The 22515-nt window shown below is 40.3% G+C and overlaps 1 protein-coding gene across 7 annotated transcripts in view; it reads right to left on the reverse strand.

Annotated features, from left to right (window-relative positions):
- Window positions 1-22486, reverse strand: part of METTL8 (methyltransferase 8, methylcytidine) — an 86249-nt gene extending 63763 nt beyond the window's left edge. For 5 of the 7 annotated variants that reach the window (XM_047772864.1, XM_047772862.1, XM_047772866.1 and 2 more), the window contains exon 1: window positions 22235-22486. The gene's annotated coding sequence lies outside the window, so the exon portion shown is untranslated. Of the gene's footprint in view, window positions 1-9464; window positions 9663-22234 lie in introns of all 7 variants that reach the window. The other 2 variants (XM_047772865.1, XM_047772860.1) reach the window with 1 other exon arrangement.
- Window positions 22487-22515: the final 29 nt, after the last annotated feature.

Raw genomic sequence — 22515 nt, forward strand, 5'->3', positions numbered from 1 at the left:
TATATGTAAGAAAGGTGCTGAACTGAGAACAGTATAAGCATCAAGTTATGGTCCAGCCAACTGATCAGTCATGATTTTGGGGAAAGTCACTTACTTTGCCTAAGGCTCATTTGTAAAATAGAGATAATCCCAAAGACATAAAGTTCTTATAAAATAAATAGTGTTTTACAAATGTAAAGTCAAATTATTATTCAGTGAATTTAGGGAACATTTCTAAAGGGCACCCCTTCAAACCTGAAGAGGAAAAAAAAATCACACAAAATAAATCATTAGGAATATCATTTCCACTTCCTACTGCTGAACAATCAGGTATTGAGGTGGCCCATTATGACAAAAAGGCAAACCGAAAGTAATAATCAAGGCTTTTACCTACTGTAACAGTACAGGCAAGAGGCGAAAAGAGGCACAGCTCCCATTTTCTCTTGTGCAACAGCACCAGGCCAGGATCAAGGGGATGCAACACAGATGGGGGCAATTGGCTCACTGCCCAGGACCCCTGAAAAAGAGGCTAATGCCTTTTTGTGGGCCCATGGACGGGGGTGGATGTGGGGGTGGGGCAAAGGGGATGGAAAGAGCTAGAGTGGAATGGTATGGGACGGAAGCGGAGAGAGTGTCTCCTTAGAGGCCTCCAGTAAGGAGTCTTCTGAATGCATCTGGTCTAGGAATTCTCAAATGAAAACACTAAACAAGTCAGTAAGGACATGGATGCCCTTGATTCAAGGGGAAACAATCCACGGACTGAAGGAATATAAAGCCTCACAAGTAGTGGGGCGCTCCTCCCAAGGGGTCTGGGCCAAGAGTGGGTTTTATAGTATCTTAGAAGAGCAATGGGAACTCAGGACATGATTGCCTAGGACGTCAGGGATTTCCTTATAAGGCCAGTAGGCCCTGTTTTCTAGAGTAAGGTGAGCTAGCTAAAATTAGGTTGGAGGATTGTGACTGGAGTATGTTAGGTTTCCCTGACAGGTGTTTCCCACAAGTGCAGGCTAACTGAGATTTAGAAACACGACCTGGACCAGGCCCCTGGACCAAATGGGTCCCCATATATGAATTAACTTTATCGGAATGCAGATATACCTAAGAGCATGGCCGCAAGGAGCAGGGAGGGCTGGTGGGAGAGAGGAGGTCTTGACTGAAATTCCTCCAGAAAATGCAATGCATGGGTTATATACCAATGCTGGTGTGCGGATTTCAGCTTCTCCTGATGAGGCCTTGCAGGAAAAGTTCTAATCGCTTATGGTCAAGTCTGAAAGATCACGCACATGATTCTGACCTAGGGCCAGACTCCTCACTCCCGCCCCCCAAAAAGAATACAAGCATTCTTAGCATATACCCATTCCAAGAAGTTATGTAAACTAAAAAAATAAATACCTTTAAGAATGATTTATTATTTTTTCTTTTTAGGGCCCCCCCCCACCCCCGTCCCCAGCATCTGGAGGTTCCCAGGCTAGGGTTCCAATCACAGCTACAGCTGCTGGCCTATGCCACAGCAACGCAGGATCCAAGCTGTGTCTCCGATCTACACCACAGTTCATGGCAACGCCAGATCCTTAACCCACCGAGCGAGGCCAGGGATCAAACACGCAACCTCATGGTTCCCAGTCAGATTTGACGCCACTGCTCCACCATGGGAACTCCAAGAATGATTTTAAAACAGCCCATGAATAATAATGAAACAGCAAGTTGCTTAAGAATAATTGAGAATACTAATTATACTCTTAACTTCTAAGGACTACAACATGTAGAGAAAACTTGGTAGTCTTCAATTTATTTTTTAAATTTTTTTACGTTTTTAGGGCCATACCTCAGGCATGTGGAAGTTCTAAGGCTAGGGGTCAAATCAGAGCTGCAGCTGCTGGCCTACATCACAGCAACACAGGATCCGAGCTGCATGTGTGATCTACACCACAGCTCATGGCAACGCTGGATCCTTAACCCACTGAGGGAGGCCAGGAATTGAACCTGCATCCACATGGATACTATTCGGGTTCATTACCGCTGAGCCACGACGGGAACTTCTATAATTTATTTTAATTTTTAACTTTTTATTTTTTAAATCTTCACTTCATAAACGGTCTTATTTCTAAGACAACTGGTAAGTTAGCTGTTAAGAGCTCAGAACCACATGTTCTATAGGAATATATATATATTTGCTTTTTAGGGCTGCACTTGCAGCATATGGGGGTTCCCAGGCTAGGGGTCGAAATGGAGCTGTAGCTGCTGGCCTAAGCGCCACAGCCACAGCAATGCCAGATCTGAGCCAAGTCTGTGACCACAGCTCATGGCACTGGATCTTTAACCCACTGAGCGAGCCCAGGGATTGAACCTATGTCCTCATGGATAAGTCTGATTCGTTTCTGCTGAGCCACGATAGGAACTCCTATAGGAATATTTTAATTGATGATTAAAATACCAGGCTAGACTACACATGCTTTTGAAATCCATAATGTGGATGAAAAGAAATGTTTGTTTATTTTACATACTCTTAGAAAACTGGCAAATTCCATTTTCCCAAACAGCTGAAACACTGCCAAACCATAATGCCTGGGGCAACATGAATCTTAAAACAAAAACAATCAGATTAAATGATTCTTTTAAAACAACAACAGCAACAAACACATAAAAAACCTATCAGCCATCTCTTTGCCACTGGATAACATAAGATGTGTCTATAAAGTAATGTTATTTAACTAAAAACTACACCTTTACATAAAAATAAATGTTGTCCTTTCAAGTAAATCTTAAGAGATTATTATTTATGCCCATAACAGTAAAACATCTTTAAAAACATTACTTTTAGATAATGTCCTCATAGTAAGCTAGCAGATTTTTTCCATATATATCTCCTTAGTGGTGGCAATTTTTTTGCTTTTTGCTCTTTGTTGTTTTTAGAGTAAGTTGTTCTTGTTGCTGTAAGTGTATAGATTCCCAACAAAGCCAGCTTGGAAGAGGATCATATTCACTGAGATATAGCTCTGGTATGTCCTGTTTCCTTTAATGGCCTTAAACAGTCATACCTCATAAATCAAGTCCACACTGTACGACCACAAATGACAGTATGCTTTGTGCTTAATCTTTTTGAGAAACCAAAACTATCTGGAAATATGAGCTAGACTTTTATAGTTTTTTTATATATTAACAATGAAAACAGTAAATATACAAGGGAAAGATCTTTCTTATGATCGCGACAAAAAAAAAGTATGAAATACCTAGGAGTCAAGTTAGTCAGAAATGTACAGGACTGACACGAAAAAAGTTAGAGAACTCTACAGAGAAGCATGGAAGATAATTAATAAAGACAGGAAGATAGTGCATGGGTTTTATGGAGCTGAAGATTCAGTATTGTAAAAAATGTAAATTCTTGCCAAAATTAAAGTAATTCCAATCAAAGTTCCAAAAACTTTTTTTGGGAACTTGAATAAATAATTTTAAAGTTCATCTGGAAGAATAAACATGCAGGAAGTATCAGGAAAATACTGGAGGGGAAATGAGTGTTGTTGACTGTGGTAGGGCAGTGGAGGGTTAAGGAGAGTGGGGGCAGTGTTTGCCCTTCCATACATTACAGCATCCTATAAAGCAAGTATATATGCTGGCCATGTCTATAGTGCCAGGACAGACCGTCAGAGCAGTAGAACAGAATAGAAAGTCCAGAAACTAGTCTATTTCATTTGTAATAAGGCTAGTATTTTAATCAGTAGATTAAGGCTGGCTCATTCAAAGAAAGTATTAAGAAAAGGGGCTGTCGATCAAAGATGACACAAATAGATGGAAAGACATACCATGCTCTTGGATTGGAGGAGTCAATATTATCAAAATGACTATACTACCCAAGGCAATCTACAGATTCAATGCAATCCCTATCAAATTACCAAAGACATTTTTCACAGAACTCGAACAAAATATTTTAAAGTTTGTTTGGAAGCACAAAAGACCCAGAATAGCCAAAGACATCCTGAAAAAGAAAAATGGAGCTGGAGGAATCAGGCTCCCTGACTTCAGACTATACTGAAGCTACACTCATCAAAACTGTATGGTGGAGTTCCCGTCGTGGCGCAGTGGTTAACGAATCCGATTAGGAACCATGAGGTTGCGGGTTCGGTCCCTGCCCTTGCTCAGTGGGTTAACGATCCAGCATTGCCGTGAGCTGTGGTGTAGGTTGCAGACGCGGATCGGATCCCGCGTTGCTGTGGCTCTGGCGTAGGCTGGTGGCTGCAGCTCCGATTAGACCCCTAGCCTGGGAACCTCCATATGCCGCGGGAGCGGCCCAAGAAATAGCAACAACAACAACAACAACAACAACAAAAAAGACCAAAAAAAACAAAAAAACAAAAAAAACTGTATGGTACTGGCACAAAGACAGAAATATAGATCAGTGGAACAGAATAGAAGGCCCAGAATTAAACCCACGCACCTATAGTCAACTAATCTATGACAAAGGAGGCAAGAATATACAATGGAGAAAAGACAGTCCCTTCAATAAGTGGAACTGGGAAAACTGGACAGCCACATGGAAAAGAATGAAATTAGACCACTTCCTAACACCAGACACAAAAATAAACTCAAAATGGATTAAAGACCTAGATATAAGACCAGATACCATAAAACTCTTAGAGGAAAACAGGCTAAACACTCTGACATAAATGACAGCAACATCTTCTCAGATCCACCTCCTAGAGTAATGACAATAACGAAAATAAACAAATTGGACTTAATTAAACTTAAAAGTTTCTGCACAGCAAAGGAAACCCTAAACAAAATGAAAAGACAACCCACAGAATGGGAGAAAATCTTTGCAAGTGAATCGACTGACAAGGGATTAATCTCCAAAATTTATGAACACCTTCTGCAGCTCAATACCAAAAAAACAAACAACCCCATCAAAAAATGGGCAGAAGATCCAAACAGAAAAATCTCCAAAGAAGACATACAATTGGCCGAGAAACACATGAGAAGATGTTCAATGTCATTCATCATCAGAGAAATGCAAACCAAAACCACTGTGAGGTACCACCTTACACCAGCCAGAATGGCCATCATCAAAAAGTCTACAAACAAGAAGTGCTGGAGAGGGTGTGGAGAAAAAGGAACCCTAGTACACTGTTGGTGGAAATGTAAATTGGTACAACCACTGTGGAAATCAGTATAGAGATTCCTCAGAAAACTAAAAATAGAATTACTATTTGATCCAACAATCCCACTCCTGGGCATCTATCCAGAGAAAACCATGACTTGAAAAGACACATGTACTCCAATGTTCACTGTAGCACTATATACAATAGATAAGACAAGGAAACAGACTAAATGTTCACCAACAGAAGAGTGGATAAAGAAGATGTGGTACATGTACACAATGGAATATTAGTCATTAAAAGGAAAGAAATAATGGCATTTGCAGCAACATGGATGGACCCAGAAATTATGCTAAGTGAAGTCAGTCAATAAGACACTAACATCAAATGTTATCACTTACATGTGGAATCTAAAAAAAGGACACAATGAACTTCTTTGCAGAACAGATACTGACTCACAGACTTTGAAAAACTTTTGGTTTCCAAATGAGACAGGTTGGGGGATGGGGGGGTGCACTGAGGGTTTGGGATGGAAGTGCCCTAAAATTTGGTCGTGATGATTGTTGCACAACTATAAATATAATAAAATTCATTGAGTAATTAAAAAATAAAAATAAAAAAAGTTGCTATGAAAGAAAAAAAAGGGGGGGGCTATCTACTTAGTAAAAATAAAGTTATATCCCTACTCCATTAACATCAAAATAGATTCCAGATGAATTAAAGTTTCTAATGTAAAATATACTTTTTAAGAGGCCTAGGAAAAATACAAGTGACTACTTAATAAAAAATAGGGGTGAAAAAGACTCTTAAAAATGATACCAGGAGTTCCTGTCGTGGCGCAGTGGTTAACGAATCCGACTAGGAACCATGAGGTTGCGGGTTTGGTCCCTGCCCTTGCTCAGTGGGTTAACGATCCGGCGTTGCCGTGAGCTGTGGTGTAGGTTGCAGACGCGGCTTGGATCCCACGTTGCTGTGGCTCTGGCGTAGGCCAGTGGCTACAGCTCCGATTGGACCCCTAGCCTGGGAACCTCCATATGCTGTGGGAGCAGCCCAAAGAAATAGCAAAAAGACAAATAAATAAATAAATAAAAATAAAAATAAAAATGATACCAAAGCCACAAAGTATAAAAGAAAAAAAGATTAACTGATTGTTTATAAGAATGTATGAGATGATACACTACAAAAGACACTCATGGAAATAAATGCAAAATAGTATGTTATGATTACTAATATATAAGGAATGTCTAGAAAATAATTAGAAATGACCCTTAGTAAAAAAATGTGCTGGAGTTCCCAACGTGGCTCAGCAGAAACAAATCTGACTTGTATCCATGAGGACACAGGTTCAATCCCTGGCCTTGATCAGTGGGTTAATGATCTGGCATTGGCATGAGCTCTGGTGCAGGTTGCAGATGCAGCTTGGATCTGGTGTTGCTGTGGCTGTGGTATAGGCCAGTGGCTACAGCTCCAATTCAACCCCTAGCCTGGGAACCTCCATAAGCCGCAGGTGCGGACCAAAAAAAAAAAAATGTGGAGTTCCCGTCGTGGCTCAGTGGTTAACAAATGGGTTAAGGATCCGGCGTTGCCGTGAGCTGTGGTATATGTCACAGACTCGGCTTGGATGCTGAGTTGCCGTGGCTGTGGCAAAGGCTGGCGGCTACAGCTCTGACTGGACCCCTAGCCTGGGAACTTCCATATGCCTCGGGTGCAGCCCTAGAAAAGACAAAAAAAATAATAATAATAATAATAATTAAAAATTAAAAAAAAAAAGCTAAAACCGTCAATAAGCATTCACACAAGAAATGCAAATGCCCTCGAAACACTTAAAAATGTTCATCACATTAATAATAAATATCTTTGGGGGATGCTTTTGACTGCAAATAACAGAAGACACTATTCAAATAATAAGAGAATGTTATCTCTCATAACTGTAAGTTCCAGGTATAGTTTCAATTCTATAATGTCATCAAGGACCCAGGTTCATACCATTGCTCCATCTCGATCCAAACAGCATCACCTTCATCATAAGGCTCGTTTGCTTTGCCACTTATAAAGTGGCTGCAGCAGTTCCAAGCATCACACTGACATGGCAACATTCAGAGGAAGAAAAGGATCACCTTATATTTTTCTTTTGTGATGAGGAAACTTTCTCACAGGCTCCTCATAAACTTGCTCTCAAATTTCACAGGCCAGAATTCGGTCACAAACTATCTCTAAACCAGTCTCTGCTAAGAGAATGGGTTCCTATGATTACCTTCGTCCAGAGATTCTCAGAGTGTGGTCCACAGTTCCCTAGGGAGCCCCAAGACACTTCAAGGGGTTCTGCAAAAGGTCAGAATTATTTTAATACCATCCATAGGTTCTTTGCCTTTTTTACTGTGGTGACATTTGCACTGATGGTGCACAGGCAATAATGGAAAAATTGCTGGCACCTTGGTCTGAATCAAGGCAGTAGCACCAAAATGTACTGGAGGTCACTGCCTTCTTCAGCAGCCATGCATGTGAAGAAAAAAGAGAAAAAAAAAATTTTACTTAAGTATACCTTTGATGAAGCAATAAAGATTGTTTTCGTGGAATACCATTTTTACTTTGGCATTTTCTCAAAAACAAAGTAAGCCTGTCAAGACAACAACGGACATCATCCGTTGCCACTGATAAAATTTAAGCTTTCAAGCAAAAAATTAGAATTTTGGAAAACCTGTGTCCACTACTGTAAGCTTAACAGCTCACTGATACTTTAACACTATTCTGTTGAGAATAGAGTATTTTTGATGTTACATAATGAAATGTGTCAACATTTGGAAGACCTGCACAACTCAGTGAACCAATATTTTCCAGATGGCCAACATATCACATCACAAAATCATGCACAGGTAAAAGATCCACTCAAAGTGCAAGAAAGACCAATGGATTTTAATGTCACAGAGTACAAAAAGTTTACAGATAATGATTTCAAATATCATATTCCAATTAACCTTTAAGAAACTACCACTTACTGGGATTTAGTGTAGTATCAATGGAGACTCTTCACCTTCATCTGAATAGAATATTAAGGTACCTCTCCCCTTTCCAACCACTTATATACATGAGAGATCAAATTTTCTTCATATATATCAACAAGAACAACATATCATAACAGACTTAATGCAGAAGCAAATATAAAAATCTAGTCATCTTCTCTCAGTCCATACATTAAGAAGATTTGCAAAAATGTAAAAACCACATCACTCTTCTAACTATTTCTTTTGGAAAATATTTTTTAATTAAAAGGGCATTCATGCTAATATGCAATAAAATACTGCTATTTTAAATCAATTTAAATATTTAAATTTTTCTTAGGTTTAATCTTTAATATAGCAAATATGATAACTATGATCCACATAAACAATAGCTCTGGGGGGGTAGGATTTATAATTTTTCAGCATGCCAAGGGGTCCTGAAACCAAAAAGCTTGAGAACCACTGCCTTAGATTAATTTCCTGGGGTACATGTCACTTAAAAAAATGGTGCAAGAGTTCCTGTCATGGCCCAGCAGTTACCGAACCCGACTAGGATCCATGAGGATGCAGGTTGGATCCCTAGTCTCGCTCAGTGGGTTAAGGATCTGGCGTTAAGGTGAGCTGTGCTGTAAATTGCAGACACGGCTGGGATCCCTCATTGCTGTGGCTGTGGCATAGGCCGGCAGCTACAGCTCCGATTGGACCCCTAGCCTGAGAACCTCCATATGCTGTGAGTGTGGCCCTAAAAAGAAAAAAAAAAAAAAAGGTGCAATGGCTTACTATCATTTTGGCAAAGGTGAAATACTGTGATCAATGATGTGCAGGAACAAGCATCCTCACACATTGTCACGGATATTGCACCAAAAGGCCTTTCTGGAGGGAACTCTGGCAACACACATGAAAATTTTTAAAGAAGAAATCTGATGGAAAATTACATTTCTAGAAATACATCCTAAGACTATAATCAGAAGAATATATTGAGGGTTTAACTTAGCTTGCTGAAAAACTGCAAGCAATCCAAATACCCATCTTCGGAGGATTGCTGAAATTATTGTACACCCCTATAAGGGAAAATTTTGTAGCTACTTAACAATTTTCTTTCTTTCTTCGGTCTCGCCCACAGCATGTGGAAGTTCTCAGGCCAGGAATGGAACCCACCCCACAGCAGTGATCCCAGCCACTGCAGTGACAACACTGGATTCTTAACATGCTATACCACAAGGAAACTCCTGTAGCTACTTTAAATGTTGCTAAGGACTTAAATTTATTGATATGGAAAGAAATCCAAAAAAGGCACAAAAGAGTACTCAGGATATTATCTCATTTAGAAAATGAATATATATACCAAAGGATATATGTATACTTAGAAAAGTCTAGAAGAGTTTACCATAGTTACCTTTGATTGAAAAGCTCAAAGTGATCCTTTTCTTCTTAATATGCCCTCGCAATGTTCTTTTCACGTAAAATCCAGTCACCTTTTTTTTTCCCCCTGTGTCTGCACCATGTAGAAGTTCCCAGGCCAGGGACTGAACCTGAGTCACAGCAACGACAATGCTGAATCCTTAAGTGCTTGGCCACCAGGGACTCCAAGTTACTTTCATAATCAGAAAACATAAAAATATTATTAAAACCACTAAATACATACATTCTAAATAATATTCATGGGTAGAATGCTTGGTAAGGAAGGGGGGGTAAAGATGATATGGGCAGTAGTGACAGTAACACTAAAAGGTTGCAAAATTTTCCAAGGAGGAAAAGATATCATGGAGTCTGTAAGTGCCTGGTTAGTGGGACCCAGACAGGGTGCTGTGGCTGGCTGGATTCAGGACCCAAATACCTTAGGGCCAAAAGTCCAGAGAAAGGCTACTTTTTTTTTGTCTTTTTTTTTTTTTGTCTTTTTGCCATTTCTTGAGCTGCTCCCGCGGCATATGGAGGTTCCCAGGCTAGGGGTCTAATTGGAGCTGTAGCTGCCAGCCTACGCCAGAGCCACAGCAACTCGGGATCCGAGCCATGTCTGCAACCTACACCATAGCCCACGCAACGCCGGATCGTTAACCCACTGAGCAAGGGCAGGGATCGAACCTGCAACCTCATGGTTCCTAGTCAGATTTGTTAACCACTGTGCCACAACGGGAACTCCGAAAGGCTACTTTTAAAAGACCCCAAGTTTTTAGACCACATGAGGCAAACAACTGCAGATGCTGAGAAGGTGAGGCGAAGAACCTGGCGAAGAAAGAAATTGGAAAAGGCAAAGAGAAGCAGCAAGAGGAAGAAAGCAGAATAGCTTATGATAGAATGTCAAATCCCAGTTATCCAGAAACGTCCTATTCACCCTCTAGGGCAGGTAGTTGCTACACTGCTGTGTGACATTATGGCTGCTCTCGCTGTCTCCCTCCATTTGGTATTTCTGATGTGCTAGAACCTTTTCATTTATAGTACTTGTTAATCATCAGGCAGCAAACACAGATGGCACCAGTCAGGTCTGCCCAGCCTAGCTCCTGGGAAAGCTCGTGCACCCTCTGCTGGTCAGCTCCATAGCAAGACAGGAGGGGCTGTGTCTGCAGGAGACAAATTCCTCAATCAGAGGGATACAATTTTGTGTTCTCTATTTAGCCAATTTCAGTGAAGAGTTTGGAAACCATTTCCTCAAACTGCCACTTGAAATAGACAATTCCAGATTAAAACAATGCCCTCCTTTGTTACACCAAAGAAAAATATCATAAAAACCAAAGTCCTGTGAGGAAACATACCATCAAAAGCATTTTAGGGAGTTCCCGTCGTGGCGCAGTGGTTAACGAATCCGATTAGGAACCATGAGGTTGCGGGTTCGGTCCCTGCCCTTGCTCAGTGGTTAAGGATCTGGCGTTGCCGTGAGCTGTGGTGTAGGTTGCAGACGCGGCTCGGATCCCGCGTTGCTGTGGCTCTGGCGTAGGCCGATGGCTACAGCTCCGATTGGACCCCTAGCCTGGGAACCTCCATATGCCGCGGGAGCGGCCCAAGAAATAGCAACAACAACAACAACAACAAGACAAAAAGACAAAAAAAAAAAGCATTTTAAATTCAAATGATTTCCATTTACTACATAATAAATAAGTAAAGGTGTGCAGATGACTACAACACGACATGGCTATAAAGCGCCGCTAGAATTTTACTCTGGTTGAAAACCTGAGATTATTATAACAAATAATACTTGTATAGGCTTTACAACTTACAAAGAGCTCTCACATTCATTTTCACACTTAATCCTATAACAATTCTATAAGCCAGGGAGGAAGGCAGGGCAAGATTTTGTTATCACCATTTTACAGATGGGAGCTAAGGTTCAAAGGAGTTACATGAGTTGCCTTGATTACACAGAGCCCACACTCCAGGCAGGTTTCCAGACTCCAAATTCTACCTGAGATGCTGTTCTATAAGGGGTGTACTGAAGAGTTGGTATATAAACTAGGCAGAGAAGTAAAAGGCCAAAACATATTGCTATAATACATTCATTCCATTTGGTTTCAAATATCATCAAAATTTTAGGTGCTGAATTCTCAGTCTGAGGGTGCGCCCTGTAGGCAGTGTTTTGCCCTAAAAGAACATCAGTTTAATAAGGGAAGTGGATATTTGAATGAGGATCTACTGAAAACCAACAACGTTAACTTCAGAATTTCAATGTGTGGCCTGTCTAGCCCCATAAAAAGTAGATCCTGTCAGGTTTTGCAGTTTCTCCATTCACTCAGTTGATACTACTTGCATGCAGCAGAAAACTGGGGCTGGGAACCAGCAAGTTCTAGTCCCGCCTTCTCTTTATTCTTTATAACCTTAATGATTTCCACCTTACCAACAAAACATGAATACTGTTTTGTCAGAGTGCCAGGCTAAAAATTGTATGCTGAAGGAGAAAGAATCAGCGAAATTCAGCTATAATCACAGAGATCCTCAAAACTAAAGAGCAAAGGAGGAGTTCTCGTCGTGGCGCAGCAGAAACGAATCCGACTAGGAACCATGAGGTCGCGTGTTTGACCCCTGGCCTCGCTCAGTGGGTTAAGGATCCGGTGTTGCCATGAGCTGTGGTGTAGGTCCAAGATGCGGCTCGGATCTGGCGTTGCTGTGACTCTGGCATAGGCCAGTGCTACACCTCAGATTGGACCCCTAGCCTGGGAACCTCCATATGCCGAGGGTGCAGCCCTTAAAAAAAAAGATGAAAAGACCAAAAAAAAAAAAAAGCAAAGAAAAGCAGTAATGATAAACAGATTCAAATAATTATATAGTGCTGGCTATATGCCAGGCATTACTCTGAATGCTGTACCTATATTAGTTCACTTAGTCCTCCCAAGACCTCATTTAACAGATAAGTAAATTGAGACACACACAGGTTAAGTAATTCCAGTTACTTAGGGTAACAATGTTCACAAAGCTAATAAGTAGTGAAGCTGAGATCTGAAGCCAGGCAGACTGGTTCATCTTCTTAACCACTAAAACTACGCTGCCTCTATACAGTGGTATCTACCATATTCCTTTTGCTCTTTTTTTTTTTTTTTGGCCATGCCCATGGTATGTGAAAATTCCCAGGCAGGGATGGAACCTGCACCACAGCAGTGACCTGAGCTGCTGCAGCAACAATGTTGGATTCTTAACTGACTGCACAAGGGAACACCCCTGCTGCATTTTTAAAGTAAACTTTTAGTTCTAGAATGGTTTTAGATTTACAGAAAAGTTGCAGGTAGTACAGAGAACTCCCATAGTCTGACAGTTTCCCCTACTATTAAAATCTTACATTACATGGTGTCCTTGCTACAATTAATAAGTCAATATTAACAAATTATTATAAACTTAAACCCACACTTTATCAGATTTCCTTTTTTCCCCCTAATGTCCTTTCTCTCTTCCAGGATTCTGTCTAGGACACCACATTATATCTCGTCATTGGGCCTCCTTAGGAGCATGCTTGGCTCTAACAGTTTCTCAAACTTTGTTTTTGAAGATCTTGACAGTTTCGAGAAGTACTGATCTTTAGATAAGTTATTTATCAATATTTATGAGATGTTCTTCTCATGTTAGACTGGGGTTATGGGTTTTAGGGAGGAAAACCACAGAGGTAAAGTGCCATTCTTACCACATCATATCAAGGGTACATGAGAGACACATGACTTCTCACTGTTGATGTTAATCTGATAAACTGGCTGAGGTAGGGACTGACAGATTTCTCCACTGTAATCTCCCCCGACTCCCACACAGTGTCTACCTTGGCAAGAAGTGACTACGCACAGCCAACACTTAAGGAGGGAGGAATTATGTTCCACCTTTTTTTTTTTTTTTTTTTTTTTTTGGCTGCACGAGGCATGTGGAAGTTCCTGGGCCAGGGATGAAACCCATGCTGCAGTTGTGACCTACACCACAGCTGCTGCAACGCTGGATCCTTAACCTGCTGCACCACAAGGGAACTGCCTGTTTCGCCTTTTAAAATCATTTGGAATTCTTTTGCCCGGGAGATTTGTTTCTTCTCCCTCATTTATTTCATTTCTTTATATCAGTATAGATTCACAGATATTTATTTTAAACTTTGTGCTACAACCCAAAACTACTTAATTTTGTTGTTCAAACTATTCCTGCTTTGGCCATCAAGGGCTTTCACTTGGCTCCTATATCCTTTTGCCACCCTCTTATCATTGTATTTTGAGGCACTTCCTTACTTTCTGGCACTACGAGATGTCGCAGGCTCTTGTATATTCCTTGACCCAGTCCTAGAATCAGCCATTTCTCTAAATGTGTTTGTTCCTTTTATTGGAAATGGTCTGGATGCTGGGTGTGCCCCTTGCTATTAGGCTGTTATTGCTTCTAGGCCCTCTCGACCGACAAAGCAAGTAAATATATATGTGTATACTAAACTGTGTATATATACAAATATCTTCATCTGTAAATCTTTTCATATGTATCCATCTAAATCCACAGTAAGCTAGAGTTTATACTAATGTCTCCAACTCTAATCCATTATCACATGGATCCTTCTAGGCTTCTCCTCTTATATATAACCTCCTACTCCACCAGTAAAAAACCTGGTTCCCATCGTCCACCATCAGTTATTAATTGTTCAATTCCAGACACATGTGTGATAATTTCAGAATTGTTAACCCATACCCCTCTGGGAAACTTTTATCAACTAGAGTACAGTGCTTATGCATAGTTCTCCTACTGCCTTTAGTTTTACAGTGTCAATTTCAAAGTTACTACTTAACATCAGCACTTTTTCCTTGGCCTCTTTCATTGAGGCTACCACATACATTTGTAATACGGCTAGATTCTTTGGTTATAGCATGCATTCTATCCTGGAATAGAATAGAACTGCCCTTGTTTTTTAAATTTTGTATACATTAAGGTTTACTTTTGTGCTGTAAAGCTATACAGGTTTTAATAAATGCATAGTGTTAATGCATCCACCATTAGAGTATCATACAAAATCATTTTCTCCACCCTAAAAAGAAAAATTCTGTGTGCTACCTAATCAACTCTCTCTCCTCCCCAAACTCTCTACAACTTTATAAATTCATGTGATTCTCAATCCAGTTCTGTTTCCACTTAGCAGATGATTGAATGAGACTCAGAAAGAGTAAATGGCTTGGTCAAGATCTTACTAAGTGATGCTGCTGGTGCCACAACTTGTGCCTTTAGATCCTGCTGTGATGCTCTTTCAATTACACAACTTTACTTCCTTGTTTTCAACAGGAAGGATCATGGTTGTATACAGAGACAAGGAGAGGACAGAAATGGTGGTAAGTGATCATATGTTGCACTAATGGAAGCTTTTACACTAAAAATATGAGGAAGTGGAATTCTAGTTCTAGTAATTTGGTGAACCTGATACCCCAAAAACCTTTCTGCTATAAATTATTCCCAAAAGGCTGGACAAATACATCAGAAAAGTATATCTTGTTAAAAACATCAGTGAACCAGCAAGAAAGAAAGAGAAATCCTCAGAGACCAAAAGAACTCAGAGACCAAAGATACAAAGAGCTGAGAGAGCAATGAAGCCACCAGTTGTCCAAATCCCACAGTGGATTAAAAAAAAACAAAACACAAAAATGTATTTAAATAAATTCAAGCTTCATTTAACATCAGAAAATATATTTATGTAATTACCACATTATCAGATTATAAGAAAAAAATTACATCATCTCAGAAGTTACAAAGTATTTGATAAAATTCAACACCCATTCATGATTGAAAATAAAATGAACAAGGAGTTCCTGTCATGGCTCAGCAGAAACGAATCTGACTAGCATCCATGAAGACGTGGATTCAATCCTTGGCCTCGCTCAGTGGGTTAAGGATCCAGCGTTGCCGTGAGCTGTGGTGTAGGTCATAGAAGCGACTCAGATCTGGCATTGCTTTGGCTATGGCATAGGCCAGAGGCTACAGCTCCAAAGCGACGCCCAAACCCGGGAACCTCCATGTGCCACAAGTGCGGCCCTAAAAAGCAAAAAAAAAAGAATAAAACTTTTAGCAAATATAAAGTGAAAAAGAAATTCATTAACCTGATGAAAGGTAGCTACCAAAAACCTACAATATCATCCTTAATGGTGAAGTATTAGAAGTATTCCATTTATAAACATAAATAAGACAAGGATGTCCACTATCACTGATTCTATTCAACACTGCACTGGAGGTCCTGGCCAGTGTAGTAAGAAAAGAAAGAGAAAAAAAGGTAAAAGAATTGACTTTAGTCCTTTTTTTTGGGGGGGGGTGGCCCCCGAGGCATATGGAGGTTCCCAGGCTAGGGGTCCAATCGGAGCTACAGCTACCCGCCCACGCCACAGCCACGCAGGATCCAAGCTGTGTCTGCGATCTGCACCACAGCTGGTGGCAATGCCGGTTCCTTAACCCACTGAGTGAAGCCAGAGATCCAACCCGCAACCTCATGGTTACTTGTCGATTTCGTTAACCACTGAGCCAGGACGGGAACTCCAAGAATTGAGAAGAAAGTAACAAAACCATCAGTTTCCTGAGGACACAATTATTTATATAGAAAAATCCCCCAAATCTTACAAATGACAACTATTGCTATTAAAGTTTGGTAACATTGCTAACCAAAAGATCAATAAAGACAATTACATGTTTATATACTAGCAAAAATATACTTAGAAAAATCTAATTTAAAATATATCATTTACAACACTGACCAAAAATATAATTTACTTAGGGAGTTGTAAAATATGCAATGCATTAAGAAAATAATTATAAAATACCTCTCGCCCTTAGCGCCATCTTCTGAGAAACCTCTGCGCCATGAGAGCGAAGTGGAGGAAGAAGCGAACGCGCAGGCTGAAGCGCAAAAGAAGAAAGATGAGGCAGAGGTCCAAGTAAACTTGTACACCGTGGAAGCCAAAGGAGCAGAAACAAAGAAATCCCAGAGGCCAGGTACAATTGGTACAATTTGTTGGACTGCATGCCTTCTGTCTAGAACTTGTCTCAATGGGTCTAGAACAACTTTTCACCGTTCTGATCGCCTGGACCACTCTGAGACCCACCTTGCTCATATCAAAATGGTCCCTTTTGGTTTTTTGCCCTGGACCTGTGACTTTCTGGACTAGTTCTGTTCTCAGTTGTGGCTGAATGTAACACGTGTACAATAAATTATCTGCTGTCTTAGCTGAAGAGAAAAAATTATAAAATATCATTTAAAGACACTAAAGAGGAGTTCCCATCGTGGCGCAGTGGTTAACGAATCCGACTAGGAACCATGAGGTTGCGGGTTCGGTCCCTGCCCTTGCTCAGTGGGTTAAGAATCCAGCGTTGCAGTGAGCTGTGATGTAGGTCGCAGATTCGGCTGGGATCCCGCGTTGCTGTGGCTCTGGTGTAGGCTGGCAGCTACAGCTCCGATTGGACCCCTAGCCTGGGAACCTCTATATGCCGAGGGAGCAGCCCAAGAAATGGCAAAAAAAAAAAAAAAAAAAAAAAAAAAGGAGTATAAAATAAATAAATAAATAAAGACACTAAAGAAGATCTAAATAAATAGAGGGATGTCTTCAGATAGAATAATTTGATATGGTGATGTCAGTTCTTTTCAAATTCATATGTAGACTTAATGTCATCCTAATCAAAATTCCAATAAGGTTTTTACAGAACTTAAGCTGATTTTAAAATGTATGTAGGGAGTTCCCATTGTGGATCAGAAGTAATGAACCCAAGTAGTATCCATGAGGATGCAGGTTCGATCTGTGGCCCCGCTCCGTGGGTTAAGGATCTGGCACTGCCATGAATTGTGGTGTAGACTGGCAGCTGCAGCTCTGATTCAGCTCCTAGCCTGGGAACTTCCATATGCTGCGTGTGTGGCCCTAAAATTAATTAATTAATTAGTTAAAATGTATGTAGAAGTACAAATGGCCAAAAAAAAAAAAAGAAATGACACGCTCGAAGCAAAGGAATAAAGTAGAGGACAAGCTCTACCAGCTCACAAGCCTTATAAAAATGGTCAAGGATTCATTAACCCTGAGATAGAAAAACAGAACAATAGACCAGAAAAAAGCACCTAGAAATGGATTGACGTGTATCTGTGAAGAAATGAAAGCCCTTTCAATAAATGGTTCTGGGACAAGTGGTTATTGGATTATTGGTGTAGGGAAAAAAAAGACAATAAATGGGTATTAGTTTAGGCTGCTTAGTTTGTGGTAATTCGCTCCACAAATATGTTCTTTAATGTGTACACTAAAAGACAGGTTGAAGGAGGTCTACAGCAGCGCTTTTCTAGGAATAAAGAATCCAAAAGAAACAAATGCCCAGCTAGGAGAAAATGGATAAATAAATTGTAGTAAATTCATACAGTGAAATAACTATATATTAATAAGAATAAATGAACTACAAGTATTTTGTCAAGTGTAACATTGAAGAAAAAACAGACAAGTTGCAGAAGAGTACATACATACAATATGATTCCATTTATATGATGTTCACTTCAAAAATATTCAAAACTTATGTTTTATTTGGAGGAAAGAGAGATCCAGGAAGCCTCACATGGGAGATGTCAAAGTTTTAGGTAATGTTCTGTTTTTTTTAAAGTTGATGTTAGCTATACGGGTATTCATTTTATAATTATTTGCATTATGTTAAGCTATGTTATCTACACATGTTCTTTTGAATAAATAAAATAATCTTTTCAAATAAGAGGAATAGTTTGCAAACTTTACTATCAATCCTTCAAAGATAAATCTTCCCGATTTTTGTAAATGAATGAATGTGCTACAGTTTCAGACACATATCATTAAAATATAGAGAGAAAAAAATTGGTCAAAAGCCTTGCTAATTTCAAAATAAATTTCCCAAAGTGACTCACTTTCACCTGAAACTACAATTACCTGCTAACTGGTCTCTCAACTTCACTCTCGTCCCTGATATTGTACCCAACCATATCTGAAAGGGAATGTTGTATCCATCACACCACCACGGTCCCACACACTCTGACCCCTGCCTACTTCTGGGACCTGATTTTATTCCTCTCTCCCCACATGCCCCAACCATGGGACAGATCCTAACATTCGCCAGCATTAATGTCTATAATGCGAATGTATAATAAAACCTATGCATCATTTCACTGACACCATATATCATGAGCATTTCCGTTTTCCATTTGTTCTGGGGAGTTTGGGGTGGGTTGTTTGTGGTTATGCTTTATAATGATTTCACTTGACCCTTTTCTTCATCTTTAATATCCACTACATCAGAAGTCCTATCGACTCTACTTTCAAAATACACACATCCTGAATCTGGTCCCTTCTTTCTATCTTTCTTGCTACCACTCTAGTCTGTCTATTATCTCTTACGGGGACCAATGCAATGCCACCTGTCTCCTTGCTTCCATTCTTCCCACTGCTGTTCATCTTCCACACAACAGCCTTCATGATGTTATTACAACAGATGGGATCCTGTCGCTCTCCTTCTTCAAGGTGTCCTACGGCTTCCCATCACAAGAGAATAAAATCCAAAACTCCTTTCACCTGACGTGACTCGGTCCCAGCCTACCTCTGCAAGTTCACCTCCCTCATGCACACTAAAGAATCACACGAGCCTTCTAACAGTTTGAGAATAAACCAATGTTGTTATTGCCTTGGGGACCCTGCACTGGAGTGTCCCTCTGTCTGGACTACTCACACCTTAGTTCTGTGCAGATGGGATCATCCTCATTACTCAGCGCTCTGCTCCAAAGTCCACTTTTCAGAGAGGCCTTTCTGACCATTCTGGTTACAGCAGGGCTCCCAACCACTCACTGTGGAGCACATCACCCTGTTTTATCTTCCTCACAGCACTTATAACTACCTGAAAATCTTATTTTTTTAAATCTATTGTCTATCTCCCCCCACACATGAGGACCTTGTTCCCTGTTCCCTGTTAGACCCGATGCCAAAATAGTTCCCAGCACAATGTAGATGAAAAAAGTTACATGTTGAATCAATGACCTCTTGTGACCTTGGTCCAAATTTCTTTGTCTCTGAACAAATGTTCAGGCTTAATAAACAGAGTGTCTTATGTCTTTATTCCGTTATACTATGCCTCTTTAAACAAAGTATACAAACAAAAAGGATTTTATTAACTTCTGAACTCACATCTCCTCTTTTTTGTCTTTAAAATATCATGGCAAGGATAGTTAAGTATTCCATAAATATCACAGACAAAGAATGAAAAAATTCAAACAAACCAAACACCAATGTTTATTTTATGCCCCAAATTAAGAGAAGTCATTTCCAAATCTTAAGCTAGAGATATATGTTCACGCCATTTTACCTTCAATAAGAAAATATCTACTTTATAGGTAAAACTGTTAGGGATTAAAGTTTTTAAAATGTTATTTCTTCTGATTAATATTGTCATTTCCTATTTATTTGGAAATAAAAAGACTAAATCTGATTCTATGTTACAAGTACTTAGTTGCTGATAATACAACCTACACAAACATTGTTTTCAGAATAGTTCATTCATTCCATATTCGTATGCATCTGGAGTATACTGCCTAAAATGTGGTTAATGCATAAGGAGGCTAAATGAATGAATGGACAGCTCTGAACACAATATGTTGGGAAGAGAGACAAACAACAATTCTATTAGTGCCACAACCAATGTATGCAAAGTAACATGTGAGAAGAGGCAAAACTACATCTAAAACAGAGGGGTCTGGAAGTGTCTGAGTGGAGCTAGAAGACCTGGGATGAGTATTGAGATAAACACACAAGAGAAGAAGGGAGCTCCAGACAAAGACATGTTCAATGTAAAGGCACCCCGGTTTGAACAAGTAGGCAACATATCAGAACCATGAGAGCAAAATGTGGGCAAGGCTGACAAGGCTGAAAATGGGGGCAAGATACAGATAAGAGAGTGGCCTGTATTCTACACTAAGGCATTCAGATTTTGTCCTATAAGGGGACCTAGACATACCTCGAGGGATTTGTATATGTAGCCTCAAGGTGATAAGATGTCTCGAGAGAAATTTTTTATTTCCAATTTAATAAAAATCCAAAGAGAAAAAAAGTTTTTTTGAACAAAAGGATATTCTGGATCACCTGGATAGCCACCTTTTAATTGATTACTGTCACAAGATTTCATTTTACACGTTTGTGTTCAGGACTGCACTGGAAAACAAGTGGTACCATTTGTCATTGGTGCAGGTTAATGAGAGACATGGAGACTGTCAGGTGAAGAGCAAATGAAATCATGACATATGGATCAAAGGAAAGTTTTACAGGCTTAAATAAAGGGGTGAAGTCGTTGCGTAATCTCTCAACACAAGGACAATATAAACGGGCTTTTCGGTAAGGAATTTATGCCCCAAAGTACAGTGAAGATTGTTTTAGAGCATTATAGGTCCAGCAAAAACAGTCTCATTGGTAACAATGAACAAGCAATCATCAGAATTTATGTATATTATAGTTTTGCTTCATTTAACATATAATTGAGCATTATAGCTGTACAAAAGATACAACATAAGGAGTTTATATACAGTTTCATATTTGCATATATTTAACATACTGATCATATTTTAAGTTAATCCTGGGTATCTACGTGGGTTTGAGAAATTCTGCTCTGGGTGATTGGGAGCCACGTAAAAGATTTAATAGGGAAATGACAGATTTGTGCTTTAGAAGAATCATTCTGGCAGCAGAGTGGAGGGCTGGAATTGAAAGTATTTAAGTAAGGCAGAAAGGAGGCTATTTAACATAATAATGTGATAAAATGGTGAGGCCCTAAATTATGCTGGGGTATGAAGAGGAGACAGATATCAAAATCAAAAGTACTTGGTTGAGGATGAGAGAAAAGATGGCTGTCCCTTGGGTGACTTGGGGCTTGGAAGGTGAGATAAAGACCACTGGAAGACAAACAAGTGGGGGTGAAGGGGAAGATGAAAAAAGATTATGAATTCAATTCAGCAATGATTTGAATTTCATTTCAGCCAAAGAAAATCCCGTTATCTTTTCTGGGTCCCAGTTTTCTCAGCGACAGCTGCATTCATGAATTAGCAAATTAACTATTATAGCGCTCTCTAAAAATATACAAAGCACTCCACAGTATGCTGTAAATAAGATATGAAAAATCAGCAAAAGCCTAGGCCCTAAAGGATATTCAGCAGGGTTAAAAAGAGATATGACAAATTTTTCCTCAACACTTAACCCAACACACTCACCCAGGGTTGTACTTTTTGCTCTGTCAGATGGAGTTGCTGCCTTGCCTACCTCTGAACAAGAGGCCACGTGGGAAATGCAAAGACACCACCCTCAAGGGACTCATAAGCAGAGCAATAGGACAAGTCTGGTGCAAGATTGCTGAAAATGCAGTATAGTGGGAACTCTGACCTACAGGCAGGGATAGTCACAAAGTCATCTTTTACTTAAGAGCAATCAAACTGGAATGCCTCGGGCAGTTCAATAATAATGTAAATATTTGATATTTCATTCCCGATAAGGAGGGAGTAAAATGTGAAAGGAAAATGCAGCAATTATTGCAAAACCTGCCCGCATCTCTGAGGGCCACAGCAGGGCAGACCTCTGGTAAAGGGTAATTCAACTCCAGTTTGGCGGGAATGCCAGCATCTTCACCACTAACTCATAACACAAAAGCATAGTGTTTACTGATCCCAAATGTTTAACTATACATCTCATCCAAAACGTTCACAGTACACTGAAGGGAAAGCCGAGGGCGTACCTTTCTTTAGCACATGATGCTGCCTCGGGGGGAAGGGATCGCACACGACACAATGCCCCTCTCGGCGCCCCGCCAGGGCCTCCCAAAGCAAGAGTCCAGGGGTTCAGAGGCTTGGGGGTACCGGGGCGGCAAGGAACGAATCCCTGGGCGAAGGGCGTATTCTGAGAAACCGAGACCAGGAGGCGGCAGTACAGAGCCACCAGGCCCTCCCCCGGCGCCGCGTGCAGACCCGGAAAACCGCGCCAGGCCTACAGCGCAGACTCAGCCCAGCCCCAGGAGGA

This window comes from Phacochoerus africanus, chromosome 3, assembly GCF_016906955.1.
Source record: "Phacochoerus africanus isolate WHEZ1 chromosome 3, ROS_Pafr_v1, whole genome shotgun sequence".
NCBI classification, from domain to species: domain Eukaryota; kingdom Metazoa; phylum Chordata; class Mammalia; order Artiodactyla; family Suidae; genus Phacochoerus; species Phacochoerus africanus.